The 15,315-nt window shown below is 40.2% G+C and overlaps 3 long non-coding RNA genes across 4 annotated transcripts; 1 reads left to right on the top strand and 2 right to left on the bottom strand.

The window, feature by feature from the left end:
• The first annotated feature begins 1,588 nt into the window (after positions 1-1,588).
• LOC120479413 (uncharacterized) lies at positions 1,589-9,934 on the top strand. The gene is made up of 3 exons (XR_005622910.2): positions 1,589-1,943; positions 6,532-7,002; positions 7,584-9,934. It is a non-coding gene; the product is annotated as an uncharacterized LOC120479413 (long non-coding RNA).
• Positions 2,931-3,797, bottom strand: LOC120479825 (uncharacterized). Its single transcript, XR_005622973.2, has 2 exons — positions 3,608-3,797; positions 2,931-3,444 (listed from the first exon to the last, which is right to left on the bottom strand). It is a non-coding gene; the product is annotated as an uncharacterized LOC120479825 (long non-coding RNA).
• Positions 9,935-10,989: 1,055 nt separating the features above from the next.
• On the bottom strand, positions 10,990-14,934 carry LOC120472003 (uncharacterized). 2 transcript variants are annotated; one of them, XR_016149462.1, is made up of 7 exons: positions 14,903-14,934; positions 14,747-14,802; positions 13,680-13,753; positions 13,115-13,198; positions 12,423-12,537; positions 12,275-12,350; positions 10,990-11,795 (listed from the first exon to the last, which is right to left on the bottom strand). It is a non-coding gene; the product is annotated as an uncharacterized LOC120472003 (long non-coding RNA). The 2 variants fall into 2 exon arrangements; XR_016149461.1 differs by lacking the exons at positions 12,423-12,537; positions 13,115-13,198 and having other exon boundaries at positions 10,994-11,795.
• Positions 14,935-15,315: the final 381 nt, after the last annotated feature.

Raw genomic sequence — 15,315 nt, 5'->3', positions numbered from 1 at the left:
AGCGGCGCTGAACCAGTAGGCGCTCGCTCATTACGTCAGAGCCCGCCGAAAGGGGCGTGCATAAAAAGGCTCTCCCAAGGCTGTACGTTGATTCTTTCATTCTTCAGCGAGCTACAAGCATTCGCTGTTCTGAGAAGAAGCCGTCGCCGTCGAGAAGGCCCCTTCTAGCGAGCTCCGGAGACTGAGGAAGCCGGCCGTCTGCCACCTTCAGCCACCTTGCAAGCTAGCGCCGTCCGACGACGTATTCTTTTCATATTCCATTTCACAAAAGAGCTCGAGCGTCTTTATCAAGATGCCTCGAAATTTCTGCGGCTCCTGCCGCTCTCCTCTCGAGGACGGAGATCACCACCCCATCCGCGCTTCTCTGCCTCGGACTGGAGCACGCAGAGCTCGCCGTTTTCCTCAACGCGCCTATCTCCCCGACCGGCCTCTTCGGATCTGCCGTCACGGGTATCGTTGACCGCTTCTCCGAGGTACAGAAAGCCACCCAGGCCATGAACTTGTTCCTGCCCCGCCACGCCAGCACTTCTGCAGGCCGTTCTCGCGAGCTTCCTGCCAGAAGCCCGCAACAGCGCCCGCCTCAGCAGGCTCATCAACCCCAGCTTAGACAGGGCGGCCGCCCTCGCTCTCGCTCTGACAGCCGCCGCAGACAGCTGCCTCCCCGGGGGCCTCGACCCAAGATCATGCTGAAGCCTGATCAGCAAAAGTCTGCCTAGCACAGCTGAGAAAAAGGCGGCCTTCTCCCGCTGCGGCCGGACCGCTGTTTCGTCGCCGCCCGCCCCGTTCCCCGTGTGCGGCTCTGAGCACGGTCCGCTCAGAAATAGCGAAGCTGCTGCAGAAAGGCGCAATAGAGAGAGTTCTGCCATCTATGACCGAGTCGGGGTTTTACGGCTGTTATTTTCTTGTGCCGAAGAAAGACGACGGCCTCAGGCCGATCTTAGATCTCAGGCTTTTGAACAAAACGCTCATGAGGAGATCGTTCAAAATGCTTACAGTCAAGAAACTCCTCACGCACGTGCGCCAGGGGGACTGGTTCATCTCTCTAGACCTGAAAGACGCTTATTTTCAGATCCAGATAAATCCTCGTCACAGGCCATTCTTACGTTTTACCTTCGAGGGTCAAGTTTATCAATACGCCGTTCTCCCATTCGGCCTATCCTTAGCACCCCGTACTTTTACGAAGTGCATGGATACAGCGCTCGACCCCTGCGGAGTCAGGGGCTGCGCATACTAAACAATCTGGACGACTGGCTGATTCTAGCACAATCCCAGACGGAGCTTTCTGTCGCACCGCGCAGTTCTCCTCAACCAGGGTTCGAATTACAAAGTGGCTTTCGGGGGAGCCCTATTTTCCGATCCTCCCGACCCTGACTGACTTTAAAGCCGTCGCTTTTTGTGCATGTTCGGGCTTTTAAAACTGTAGAGGCCAAAGTACAGTTCATAGTCATGTGCATAAGAATTAATGTTAAACAACTAATTTTTATTTAGAAATCCATGTTATGGTTAAAGATGTTAAATAATACTTAAAAGGTTGAAATCATACTAAAATTCATGTTCTTGTGGGATTTGGTAAAATAGTGTACTGCCCCTTTAAGAAAAGGCCAACTCCGGCTACTGTTGATTCTCATTCTGAGAGCTGTGGAAGCGAACGTTTTTTTTACCTGATAACTGCTAACTTTATTGCTACTTTTTAGCCTATGTTGATATGTGTGGTTGCTGAGGCTGTTGCTAAGGGCGCAGTGATAAATAGAACCGGTCTTGTCATAAAATGGTTATTTCGTGTTGTGCCGTGGGGTGTGCTAATAGACAGGGTAAAGCCAATACATCCTTTTATCGCATTCCATTTGATGGGGAGAGAAGGCATCGATGCATTGCTGCTATCAGACGAAAGGACTGGCAGCCCTCCAAGTACGCCAGGATTTGCAGCGAGCTTTTTTTACAAGGTAAGAATCATTTCCTAGTTACGTGTAATTCATTTTTTGTAATACCATACCGTCATCCATGTCCAAATGGAGACCCAGTCAAATTGTCATTTAACATTTATGAGCAAGTACCAGCTAGCGTAATAAGGCTGTGCAGTCTACCCATTCACACTGATCGCCCGTCTCTAACAGTGTCATCTGAAACGTTATCTCATACAAAAAATAAACAACGCAGATTTTGCATTTAAATGTCTATGCTTCTCTCTGGTGCTCATAAACTTACGTTAGAGGCAACATAAACATTGTGCCTGTGAGGCTTTAACACATGAGGTTGAAGACGAGATTGTAGAGGAGGCGATTGTAGAAGAGGCTAGTATCAGTGAAACTAATTGCAAATGTGATGCAATGTGCCAAACCAACCTCACTTCAGACTACATTGAGTCTCTTGAATTTGAGTGTCAGCAACTCCGGGGTGATACGTTTGCTCTGAAGGAGAAGCTGAAGCCCTCAGACCTGGAACAGAGCACTTTTGAAAACAGCGACAAACTTAAAACCTTTACAGGACTGCCCAACTATAAAGTGTTTATGGCTGTGATTGACTTAATAACTCCCTTACTTAAGAATACAGCACACATCACCATCTTCCACCAGCTACTGTTGACATTAATGAGGATCAGGCTTAACCTTCCAATTGCTTTTTTGTCATATCTGTTTGGTGTTCATATGTCCACAATTTCAAGAGTTTTTACAAATGTCATTAATATACTAAATGACAACTTAGTACCTGTGTGTGTGGTGTGGCCTGACAGAGATGATGTCCAAACATCTCTGCCAATGTGTTTCAGAAAGTCTTTCAAGCAATGCATGTCAGTGTAACCTCAGGGGGGTCTATTGCAACCAAATAATCATGGCTAAGCGACCGTAAGAATTTCAAATGTTTACCAGCAGGCTGTCCCAATAAAGGGAAATACAAAGAGAGAGAGAGAGAGAGAGAGAGAGACTGGAGTATTATAAAAATAGAAAATTTATTTATTTCCCCTTTTCTTTGGCTCAATGGACTCACAACATGAAACAGTATTCAAAGGACATTAGGCCTCTGGGCAACAGAGTCAGGGACAACAAAATCCAAAATCAAAGTGTTTAAATAACTCAAAAACAAAATACAACAAACTCAAAATTGATAAGGCACGTCACAAAATCACATGCGCAAATATAACCCAAAAGAAAATAATTCACACTAGACAAACCAGTGGCCACACAACAAAATTGTTATCCCCCCCTACCCAGGATATTGCACCAACCCAATGGCCTAAAATACACACATTGCATAACACACAACATACATCAACACACCAGGGGGAGGCTCATAGGCAACCCAATAGACGGTTCTTCCCCACGTACACACACACACACACACACACACACACACACACACACACACACACACACACACACACGGAGCTGAATCCTAAAAACAAGAGCACAGGAAAAACAGTGGCCAGGACAGCATATGTCGCTCCTCCTGCAAAGAACAATTACAATGTTACATAATTATACAGGTCGGCATCACAACTATGCCTAATTTGTAACCTGTGCACCAATGGGCTGGGGATTACTTAAGCTGTAAAAAGTTAAGCTGAACAATCAGAGCGGGGCAAGAGGCTAAAGTAGCCTAAAACACTAACCTGTATGAACAGACCACAGCATCAAGCCAAAAGCTTGGTTATTTATAATACTGTAGCAGTCACTTTACTCCGTCTGGTTTTTACTTGAACATTCCCAAACCAAACTATAATAAAGAAACATTGCAAATCAACAGAACTACATACATAAACGTTCTATGAAGATGTACAAACGTGAGGAAGAAAGGAAGCCAATAAACTTACGTTCTCAGCACAACAAACGCACTCGGCAAACTTGTAGTGATCACTCTAAACCCGGAACTAATAAACAAAACATTAAATCAATAAAAGCTCATTACAGCAAGTACCTAAAAAAACAGAGAGACAAACGCTGCTCAATAAAAACAAGAGACTTACGTCCTCGTTGAAGCACGCCAACACAAATCGCAGCCGATGAGGGCTCGCAAAGACAGGACACTAGCAGCACCCACGGCACTGGGTAATCGCACAAACACCAGATGAGGCTATGAAACAATGTAATCGTCTGAATCAAAATCACATATGCCAACGAGGTTTGATCTCACAATACATTTAAACATGAACTCACGTCAACTCGTACACTCAGCCAAGAGCCCAAGGAAGCAACAGTCTGTGACAGCACAAAATCGGAAAAACGCCAGCTCGCTGGATTTAAAGGTGTAGCGCCAAACAACCCCCACCTGATTCAATCAAGCGCAATTCTCATGGAACACACCCCACTCGCTACATCAGTAATAGACTGATTTGAAATTACCATTGACAGACCTAAAGATCTGAAGGCAAGGGCCCAGACATACTCTCAGTATAAATCACACAACACCATAAAATACCTAATAGGTATAACTCCACAAGGGATAATCTCCTTCATCTCCAAGAGCTGGGGTGGGCGGTCAACTGATGCTCACATTACAGCAAACAGTGGGTTTTTGGATAATCTCCTACCAGGAGACTTGATCCTAGCAGACCGTGGCTTTAGGATTCAGGAACAAGTTGGCTTGTACTGTGCAAGGGTTGAAACTCATGCCTTTACACGGGGGAAAAAAACAGCTGGGCGCTGTCGAACTGGAAGATTCCAGAAAACTTGCAACAGTCCGCATACACATTGAGAGGGTAATTGGTCAAGCACGATCCAAGTACAGAATGTTGCATGGACCTGTGCCCATTAGTCTTCTGATTAAGTCATCAGAAGAAGAGGAGTTCACTTCTCTTGACAAAATAGTTTGAGTGGCTTGTGCCAGGGTTGTAGTCGAGACCACCTCACTCGAGTCCGAGTCGACACCGAGACCAGAGAGAGTCGAGTCCGAGTCAAGACCGAGTCCATAGAGAGTCGAGTCCGAGTCGAGTCCGAGACCAGAGACGGTCGAGTCCGAGTCGAGACTGAGACCAGTGAGGGTTGATTACCTAATTTACTTTTATTTACTTACAGAAATCCTTTTTTTTTTTTTTTTTTTTTTACTGAATTTACTTAGAGTTTTAAAAATATGATCAGTAGGGTAAAAAGGCCACATAGTAGGTGGTGTTAAAAGTAATTTTATTACAATTTGTCATGCGCAGTTGCGCACTAGAAAATCACCAATCACTGGGCGTGTCAATCAATTTAAAGAAATATTTTATTAACATACATTAATAATCATGAAAAATATTTTTAATTGAACTCGAGTGGACTCGGGAATAATTCCGAGTCCTAAAAAAAATGTTCGAGTACGAGTCAATTCCGAGTCCAAATGGACACGAGTCCATGACAAGACCAAGACCATTAAAATATGGTCTCGAGACCGAGTCCGAGTCTCGAGTACTACAACACTGGCTTGTGCCCTAACGAATCTGTGCCCCTCAGTGGTGCCAATAGATTAGCTGAAAAAAACCCCAGTTATTCTTTAACAGAGAGGTTTCTAAGTTTTTTGAAAGCACTTTGAGTAACAATTTCCAGTGTAAATAGTTGTACTAGCACATTAACAATCAATTCTTTACTTATCCATTAAAATCAGCTGAAATGAAATGAGTTAAGTTATAAGTTGCATAGAACCTATATTGGAAAAAGTAAAAATTGTCATGTGTCAGTTCCCTAACACATTCACACTATGTATTTAATTGAAACATGCAGGACAAACATAAATCGCAGTTGAAAACACGTCTATTCAGACAAGCATTTAATATGTAGCTTCCGTCCTGTTTCAACTGCTATTTTATCTACTCTTATGTTTTTATATATTGTTGTTTATTGATGTTTTTACTGGAAAGCGCCTTGTGCACATTTTGGTTGATGTAAAGCGCTCAACAAATAAAATTTGATTGATTGATTGATAAAAGAAGTTTTATATGAGTGTACATTATGTAATTTAGGTTGGCTTTTATAAACGTGTTGAAAGATGTTTTTTGTAAAATAAACCAGCGTAAAATAAACAACCTTTTGACCGTCCTGTTGTCCCTTAAAAAAGGATATTAAATGTATGTAGAATTACACACGGGCAAATCTTACTAAATAATTCAATTCAATTTTATTAGTAGTATCAAATCATAACAAGAGTTATTTCGAAAAACTTTACAAATAGAGTAGGTCTAGACAACACTATAATTTACAAAGAGCCAACAATTCTCATTGTTCACTTCGTTTTGAACAACACCCTACTACTCCTCCAATTCTTGTGAGTCTGTGGACTGTGTTTTGTCTGACAGCAGTCTATCTGGGCATGTATACGTCTTGGCCAATAACTCGGATAAAATGGCTGACCTATAGAAAGACTCGACATTCTGCACTGCTTCTGTAAAAAAGTCAGCATCAGGAAAAATTCTCTGAATGAAAAAATCAGATGTAGACCACACCATGAAGTCACAAAACTTCCGCCTCGTCACAAACAACTGGGCTTGCACCTGGTAGTGGCATTGATGATCTCTGTAAAGTGCATGTGTACCATCTGTGTTCTCAATGCAGAAATGTTTCTTTTCAGTGGCACTGAGGACTCCGGTGTCTTTGGCACAGTGTGGGCACTTGATTTCCAAAATACCATCGCCACAGCAGGAGCAGGACTATGTTCGCGGGCTATGTGATGTCAGAACTCGTAACTGGGAGTACATGGGTCATTCCATTAAATTTGCGTCCCTAACAAATAATCTGTTCTAAAGTTGGTTTAACAACAAATAAATGTGAAATTTAAAAAACTTAATGTTACTATATATTATATCTATCAATATAATACCAAGTAAAAGCCATATAATTTTAAATAATTAAAATCACATATTATATGCTATGGGTAAGGATAAGGGTAAGCCTGTCCCTGTCATTTTATCATTGTCCCCTAATTCATGTCAGTCCTGTTACTATCACCAAAACCCCCAAAATAATGGTACAAACCAGAAGTGACATCACATCAAGGAAGTGACATCATTTAGATGAAGTGGATTCCACAGTGTAAGCAAGGGTAAGTTTCTCTCTTCTTAATTGTCCCATTTTTTATTTTTTATGGGTTGTTAGAGGGGTCAACATACAACATCAGTCCTGTTACCGTTTTTTAAAGTGTACATATAAACAATTATTTAGTAGTCCTAATATTATCAATATCTAGAGATAATAACCTTTCAGATTACTTAGCATGTACCTTTCGAACCTTGACCTGTTAGCTATAAATTAGCATATTAGCATAAAATCATCAGTCCTGTTACCATCAGTCCTCCTGTTACTATCCAATAGGGAGCATAGATTCTAGCCCCTGATTATTTGCAGGGGAAAACATTCAAATGCAATTTAATTCAAGGATTAGGACAACTAAGGGACATAGATATATTTTTATTTTTTAAGAGACAGACATTTTTAAAGGTTATTTTGTGTGTTATTAAGCTAAAAGCAGCAATATATGTGTCAGCAGCATATGAGCATTGACATGCTTAGTTACCAATGTTTATTTATGCATCTGTTTTTTTATTGTATACTTATGCTACTTACTTTTTATGTCTTTTTTGCATATAATTAACATCACTTTTAATTTGTTATACACTTTTACAGTTGTTAGTAACGTGCCAATAATTGCAGCAGAGAAGCAACGGCGCTTTCGCACACATAGAGACCAGGATCCAGAGAGGAGAGAATGGTATCTTCAATGGGGGAAAAAAATAAGAGTTTTTACAAGTTAATAGGCCTACCACTAAGTGCATGATTAAGTTTCCATTGATGAAATTCCTTTCTTTTGTTGAAATTTTATGTAATGAACATGTAATATGATGCTTTGTATGGCTATTTTCAGGATTTATACTACAAAAATGTCATATTTACTTGAAACAATGAGTTTTAAAAAGAATTGAATTATTTTGTAGTTGTATTGCCAGTTGTATTTTTTATCTCCAAAGATGATTTGTTTTAATAAAGATATGTTTTCTTCTATGATTGTATTTTTCTATATAATTATAGATTACCTCCCATATGGAAGCAGATTGTCATGGGCTAATGAAGTAACTAGTATGTATAAGCAAGTAAATAAGTTCATAACTCTTGTCCATAATGCATGCAATTAACTGCAATTACAAAAATAGGCGACAAAACACACTCTTGGCTATTGAGAGGTCAGTCCTGTTACTGTCATTAATTTAATATTTTAATGGAAAAATTACATTTGACAGTTAAACAGATCTCACCATAGTAACAGGCACTATATTGCATTTTGGACAAGACCCTTTTTTAAATAAATATCTTGTCAAAGTATACTTTAAAGGTGCAATACCTAAGATTTAGATGCCGCTAGAGGGCGCTACATTCAAAACAACAACAACGGCTTTGCTTGATGACGCCGTGGAGGAACGCGGAATGATGGGAACTGTTGTTTTCAACTCCACCGTGGATAAATCAATCAGACGGGAATCGAAAATTAGTTGTCATGGATGAGGTAAAGTTCGATTTCTATAAACGTTGCGTTTAATGACATGCTTGTTTTTCATTAAACTGAAATAACCGTGCAAGAAAAGTCAGGTTTAAAAGTAAATTAGTTATCACAGATGTTACTGTACGAGTCACTGGACGAAGCTATGGTGGAGAGGGTTTGAAGGGGCAGGTCTCTTGCAAGGAGTTGACGTGGTTGGCCCTCCTTGGTAACTTTATAAAAATAAAAAATCAATTTAATGTCAGTTATCCCAACCTGCAGGAATTCATTTCCGGGAGGTATATTTCGATAACAAGATTGTGGGGGTGGGAGGGAAGGCTAACTTTCGCGTTCGCGAGGCACAAACGCAAAGTCTCTCCCTCTGTACAGTGCACGCGCAGCGCGCTGTATGTTATGCGCGCAGTATGTCTCGCTCTAACATTATATCCCGGGAGATTTGAACTAATTTGCGGGCATCAGGGAAACGCTATCAATATGCGGGAGATCCGGGAGACTTGGGATGTCTGCAATGTACATTTGACACATCTTTTCATGTCGTGTAAGTATTCAACCACAGCTACAGTTTCACAAAATTAACGTTAAGGGGGTCGCACACCGGACGAGAAGCTGCAGCGCCGCGTTGCACCACATAATTATTCGAACACATTATTATCTATAAGTGTACACATACCGGCGGCGTCTGTCCGCGGCGCCCAGCAACGTTTCAGGACCGTGTTCAAAACCCTGCTGCGCCACAGAGCGCCATTTACATAGTTTTATATAAAATTGTAATTATTTTTGCCTCAAACCGTTGCTAATGGATCCTGACTTTGCCCTATGCTGCAATATCTATGCATTTAGTTTTGCAGTCATTTACAGAAATCAGCTGCTTGAATGACAATTACTGATTATTATTAGATTTTTCACGTGAGATTCTCAATTCATTCTGTGAACGGATGATCTGAGGTAAAGTTTTCAGAATGCAGACTCAGCAACGATTGTATTTAATTGTACAGTACAATAACATAGAACAGACATTATCTTCCTTTTCTGTCATTAAACATAACAATATTGCTGGCCATACACTGATGAGAAAGTGCGCGTCCGGTGTTCGATAACGTTACTGGAGTTGTCCTAAACGTGACGCGGCGCTTCTCGTCCGGTGTGCGACCCCCTTTACAGCCAACAGTTCACATTCCGAGAATAAATGAAAAGAAGTGCTCCATTCCATAACAAATGCGCAAAACAAGCTGTCGTTTGATAGACGCTAACGCACAACTACAACTACCGCATTTGTCCAGGACTACACGTAGTAAGAGCGGAAACCGAGGTAAGCGGATATGACGCGATTGACTCGCGACTCCCAGCTCACCCCTGCTGACACGTGCCGTTTCCTTGGTTAAAATCTCAATTTTCTCGCGATTTAAACATTGTTTGAAACATTTGGAATATTGTGAGTTATCATCTTTACTAAATATATAACACTGGCCTTGTGATTTTGGGATATTTTAATGCAAAAGTCTTAGGTATTGCACCTTTAATTGTAATGTGGTTTCATCCCTGAAATAGGACATTTTCAGGAAACTGAATGGCAATAATGATATAAAACAGAATTGTTTTAAATATGACATAATATGAATGGAGGGGCAAAGAGGGACAAAATTACTACTTATATATGTGCAAACTTTTGTATATTTGTAATTGGAAGTATAGTAACACTTTAGTCGGTAACAGGACTGACGAAAATATCAAATAAATAAACAGTCATAAAATAGTAAATGGCATAGCTTGAGATGGCCCAACACAATTTCTTGTCATGTTAAGATGTCTTCATCCAATAGATATTGAAAAAAATCAGTTTAAAATAATTTTATTTTTCAAAATTTTAAAGTTGAAAAGGCACCGATTTCGTGGAATGACTCACATCGGTCTAGTACGAGTTCACGGGTGGGAAGTCACGGGTTTGACTGCCGTTCCAGTGCACTTTCACAAGTATAAGGTTGGAAAAACACGAGTTACAGGTTGCCTGGAACGCGGCATTAAGTAACGGCTGAAGGGGTTGCAGCAGGCACTCAGCTTCGCGTCGTGCCTAACAACGCCCTTCAGCCGTTACTTATTCACGATACAGCACAGCCTCTCGTACCTTATTGCTTACATAACACACACATGTATGCCAGAATGTCCGTTTTGTCGAGTGTCCTCAACAGTCTTAAATGAGTTAAATACAATCTTAAATGGAAGTAAATAGTCGTGAGAGAATGAGAAGTGTGAGACCCTCCCTTACGAAAATTAACCATGGTTTTACTATAGTAAAACTGTAGTTAACTATGACCGTAGTAACCCGTGGTATTTTGGTGCGAACCATGGTTTTTAAAAACCATGGTTTTGATACCATGGTTTTACTACAGTAATATTGTAGTAATACTACAGTAAAACCATAGTAACCATGACTGTAGTAACTGGTAAAAACCATGGTTTTGATACCATGGTTTTACTACAGTAAAATTGTAGTAATACTACAGTAAAACCATAGTAACCATGACTGTAGTAACTGGTATTTTTAAAAACCATGGTTTTGATACCATGGTTCTACTACAGTAATATTGTAGTAATACTACAGCAAAACTGCAGTTTTACTAAATTATCTTGAATTACATTTAAGCCATTCAATTACAACAAACACCTACAAAATAACAACAGAAAGAAGTTATCATTCTATGATACAGACTTTATTACAAAAATTACATCTGAAAGAAAATATAAACTTGCATTTGTTCTCACATGTGACATAAAACAATAATTTGACTACAAAGTTATAAAACATTATTGGTGATAAAGTGGTGCTGTACAATGGTAAAAAAAAAAAATCAGTTTCTAATTTACAAATAAAAAAATAGCAATTTGTTCCACTGTAATAATGATTTATATACAAAAATAAGATAGTACAAATAAACATGACTTAGAACACCTTTAAATACACAGCATCTACCTCCTCTAAAATGTCTATAACCTGTGAACCACACCTGTCCAACACAAGCGTGATTGCAATTTATACTGTACATTCATTAACAGGATTACAGCAATATTACTTGACAAAAACAATAAATACTATAAATTCAGAAGAAATTGAGGAGTTCTTTTAAGAATGTTTTAAATGAAATCCACTCACAAGAGATGAAGACATGGAGGGATGGGGGATGACTAATCCACACTTTAAATTCTAGGTGAAAAAGGTTTTGTTGAAAAACATGTGATGCCGCATCCACGCCAGTAGTTGTCAGTATGAAGTCTGTCATATGACAGTAGGTTACAGTCCAGCTTTGGGTTGGTTCTGTCTCGACCTTCAGCCCAAATGGACGCAGGAGCTAAAATGAGAAGAATACACACCACATTAACATACAAGCTGGAATACTCAACTGCTATTGGTCAGTTGCACTATCTGGCCAAAAATACATTTTGGTCCAAAAAACAAAACAAAAACTATGACTTTATTCAGCATTATATTGTCTTCCGGTTCTATTGTCAATCTGTGTTTAGTGCCGCTGCTGACGTAAGACGCTGCTGACGTGTCTGGTGCACCCGAGCTTAGTTTACAGTCTGAGGGAGACGCACACTGCAAACAAAACAATCTTCGTTCTAAGGATGTCTAAGGATTTCGACACAGAGGAAGACTTGCATTTATCTTGCCCAGCCATATTTATTTGAACCCGAATAAATATTCGCGTGAACGCGGCTTGACAACGCGGCTTTTACCCATCCTTACATATGGGTGAGTTCATATAGATGAAGGCCTGTTGTGTTCTGTCTCTTGGTTTGTGATAGTGGCAGCTTTTGTGAAACTCACCTTCATCACGTACTGAGTGTGGATGTCATCAAGATCTTGTCCTGAAGAATTACAGGGCCAAACGACTATATCTCATCTGGAAACAAGAGCATAGCCATAACTTTAAGATCCCCTGAATTAAAGGGATAGTTCACTTTGAAATACTTACCTGAAGTGCATCCAAGATGTAGGTGTCTTTGTTTCCACAGTAGTTTCAATTTTGACATTTTTCGGTCAAACCGTTCTAGTCTGTCAGTCATATAATGGAGGTCTATGGTCACCACCTCAAAGAGCATGCACAGAGAAGTCCAAATTAAACATGATTAAATGACTCGTAAATGTAAGTACACACTGATGGCCTAAGACACGAAACGAGCGGTTTGTGAGAGAAAACAAACAGTATTTATATAACAGCCATGTCCAAGTGATCTGAATTAGCTGAGCAATGTCCAACTGAACTGAACCATGTCCAACGTTCCGCCGGAAGTGATCACCTGCGCGTGTAGGTCACTCATTGTTTACACAAAGATTTTGGATGTTTTACCTTTCACTGTGAAGATCTAAACAAATTTAGATATACCGAAATCGTCTTCCATTTCGATTTCATGTATATCTAAATATGTTTAGTGAAAGGTAAAACATCCGAAATCTCAGTGTAAACAATGAGTGACGTCGACTCGCAGGCGATCACTTCCAGCAGAACGTTGGACATGGTTCAGTTCAGTTCGGTTGGACATTGGATAACTGATTCAGATCACTTGGACCTGGCTGTGGATACACAAGGTAAAAACTATATAAATACGAAACGAGCGGTTTGTGTGAGAAAACGAACAGTGTCTTAGGCCATCAATGTGTACTTACATTTACGAGTCATTCCATCATGTTTAAGTTGGACTTCTCTGTGCATGCTCTTTGAGGTGGGCTCCATAGACCTGCATTATATGACTGATAGACAAGAATGGTTTGACCGAAAAATGTCAAAATTTAAAATACTGTGGAAACAAAGACATCTACATCTTGGATGCCCTTGAGGTAAGCTAAAACATATCAAAAATTAATTTCAAAGTGAACTATCCCTTTAAAGAATTTCAGTATTTATCAGTAAAAAATACATAAAATAAATAAATATCTTTGCATTGAACAGTATGGTGTCTGTCTCATTGGCCAACATAATTAAAAACACACCAAGAGAAATAAAATAAAATATACCAATGACCATGATATGCTGTTATCATAATAGTTAAATTAATTATTATTATAACTATGACCATTATAACATTTGCCGCCGATAATTTATCCCACAGGTTTCTCAAGAACAGTCTCAATGAAAAAAAAATGTAAAGTGTGAGACTTCATTCAAAAGCATAAATCTTACAGACCCCAACTTTTGAACAGTAGTGCACTGTATGTTTGAGGTTTTGCTTACTAATCGAGTTCATAGCCGTGGAGATTGTCTTGGACAGGGGGTGCAGCCGGACTTCAGCATGATGATCTTCTAGACTAGAACATGCAATGTGTCACAGAGCCAACAATGTTACAAAGGATTTGCAATAGAACATAGGGTGTATTACAAGGAAGTAGGGGTGTAACGGTACATGTATTCGTATTGAACCGTTTCGGTTCGAGGCTTCCGGTTCGGAATGCATACAAACCGAACGATTGCTTGGACCATTTTTCCTGCCGGCAAAATTCTTGCTGACGCGGCCAACACAACATCAAATGGCAAGCGTAATGAAAGCAGAACGAAACTGCGCTACTCGTTATGTGCTTCACAGATCGTTTATCAAAGATGAGCCCCATTTATAAACCTGAAAGTTTCAAGATCTAGGAAAACCCACAATTATTTAAAAATATTTTTTCTTTAAACAAATAGGAAATTTCTCTGGCATTTCTTTCTTTTTGCTGTATCGAAAACGTACCGAACCGTGACTTTAAAACCGAGGTACGTACCGAACCGTGATTTTTGTGTACCGTTACACCCCTACAAGGAAGGATATATATATATATACACATCTTAAGGTAATATATATTGTGAAATAATCATCTGGAATAACAATTTAACAATAATTCCCCCTTTGTTGTGGAGCAGGGGTGTCAAACTCAGTTTCTGTAGGGCCACAACCCTGCAGAGTTTAGCTTCAACCCTAATTAAGCACAGCTGATCAGCTAATCAAGTCCTTCAGGCTCATTTGAAAACTGCAAGTGTGTGTGTGTGTGTTGAAGCAGGGTTGGAACTAAACTCTGTAGGCCTGTGGTCCTCCTGGCACTGAGTTTGACACCCTGTGGAGGGTTTTTTTTCTGTCCCTCCTGACGTCACTGATTAACAGTACAGTGAATTATTTTAGGTTAAATAAATTAGCTTACTTCCAATCACCCATTGACAAATACCAGCAAAACAAAACTATCAAAAACTGTTATCAACACAAAGATGTGGTTAAAACCCTAAACTTATAAGTTATAGCTAAAACAAGAGTTCAGTGTAACGTAACTCACCTCTTCTGAAAACGGTTGAGATGCTAACGGACTTTTTACGAAGACACAACCCATTTCTATAAAGTAAATATTCAACAGAGCGTATTAATTACACGTAAGAAGGGTGTCAGGAACGTTTGTATCTATTATTTGTGTGATTTTGTTAACTAAACTTACCTGAAAGCAGTGAAAACAAGCGAGAGACGGTTCTCTTACGAGAGGTTCTCTCGTATTGCGTAAGCTAGCTTACGCTACGGGAAAGATTCATCTTTGCTGAGAAGTTGAAGCCAAAAAATTATTCCATAATTTTGTAATCATTGTCAACGCAGTCTCTTCTGAGGCAGACCATGAGCGGGCTAGCTAGCGGCTCATTGGTTCGCTCAGAGAGAATGCACGAACCTATGGGAGAGCGGCGCTGAGTCCGCGGCCAATGAGCGGACGGCGCTCGCTTACTGCGTCACAGCCCGCCAAAAGGGGCGTGGCTACAGTGTATAAAGGTCGCTCTCCCAGCTCGTTCGTTGATTCTGTTCATTTCAGCGAGCTACACGCATCCGCTGTTCTGGGAAGAAGCCGCCGTCGTTGAGAAGGCA

This window comes from Pimephales promelas, chromosome 23 (genome assembly GCF_988280905.1).
Source record: "Pimephales promelas chromosome 23, fPimPro1.hap1.1, whole genome shotgun sequence".
NCBI classification, from domain to species: Eukaryota; Metazoa; Chordata; class Actinopteri; order Cypriniformes; family Leuciscidae; genus Pimephales; species Pimephales promelas.
The sequence above is the reverse complement of the archived record's forward strand: the minus strand, read 5'-3'. Positions and strand labels throughout refer to the sequence as shown.